Source organism: Alligator sinensis, unplaced genomic scaffold (assembly GCF_000455745.1).
Source record: "Alligator sinensis unplaced genomic scaffold, ASM45574v1 scaffold872_3, whole genome shotgun sequence".
NCBI classification, from domain to species: domain Eukaryota; kingdom Metazoa; phylum Chordata; order Crocodylia; family Alligatoridae; genus Alligator; species Alligator sinensis.
Window position 1 is genome coordinate 185,924 of NW_005842137.1, and position 965 is coordinate 186,888.

The following is a 965-nucleotide window of genomic DNA, read 5'->3' on the forward strand; positions in this document are numbered from 1 at the left end:
GTCGGTGCATGTAATATGAATGGCCCTGCGTGTGTTTCCATGGTGGGTGGCTGAGTTCTGCACTGCAGTGGTTTGCTTGCATGCTTGTGTGCCCCTTGCCTGGCCCTGGCACTCCCCTTTTTCTTTAGCTAAAGCGGTTTAAAGTATTTTTGCCCAAGATGCATGTTGAGGAGAGAAGGTTTCTTTCCCTTTCAGCCATGTGAGATGCTAGGGAGCTGACATGTTTAATGTATAAATTAAACAGTGAACCTCAGGCCCAAGGCAAATGAAACAAACACAGATAAAAGCACAAATCTATCCGGCCTAATGCCACAAGGGAAAAAGTCTGGTTAAGTGAGTCAAACAGATACAAGTATGTAAATACAAAGGGGCTGCATCCTCAGCAGATGTCAGTCAGTGGAGTTTGCTTTGAAGTTAATCCAGAGATGGCAGTTCACATCAGCTGAGGGTCTGGCCCTGGCATCACAATCCTAAATCAACAAGCACACTGCTGGGTGTCAAAGCCAATTAGAAAAGTAAATGAACAAACACATACAAGATGAGCCTCCTGTAGGCATTGGCTGAAAATCTAGCCATGCCACCAGATAAACCGAACTCTGTTCTCTTCTCCCAGAGGGACCTTCCTTCTCTGACTCCAGGTGGGATCTAGGAGCCAGTGTGCGTTGTGTACTGCTTCACGTTTTGCAGCTGGCTATTGTTGCATTTGATTTTCCTTCAGGGAGAGTCCCTTCAGATGAAAGATGGATTATATGTAAACACACAAGCTAGAGTTCTGGGGATTTAGTTGTGATCTTCACACACCAGTGCTACAAATAAAGGTCTCATCCTGAGAATGAGCCTGGGGTCACTATGATCCAAGACTGACTGCCTGCCCTGCAAAATCTACAGGGTTGTTTTTTGTTTTTTTTTGTTCCAGTGTGTTTATAAGATGTTGGTTTTCATTTCTTCAGTCCATAATCCCTACA

General features: G+C 44.7%; 1 protein-coding gene across 1 annotated transcript in view; it reads left to right on the forward strand.

The window, feature by feature from the left end:
• ANKS1A (ankyrin repeat and sterile alpha motif domain containing 1A) overlaps positions 1-965 on the forward strand; it is a 116,667-nt gene that overhangs the window by 30,025 nt on the left and 85,677 nt on the right.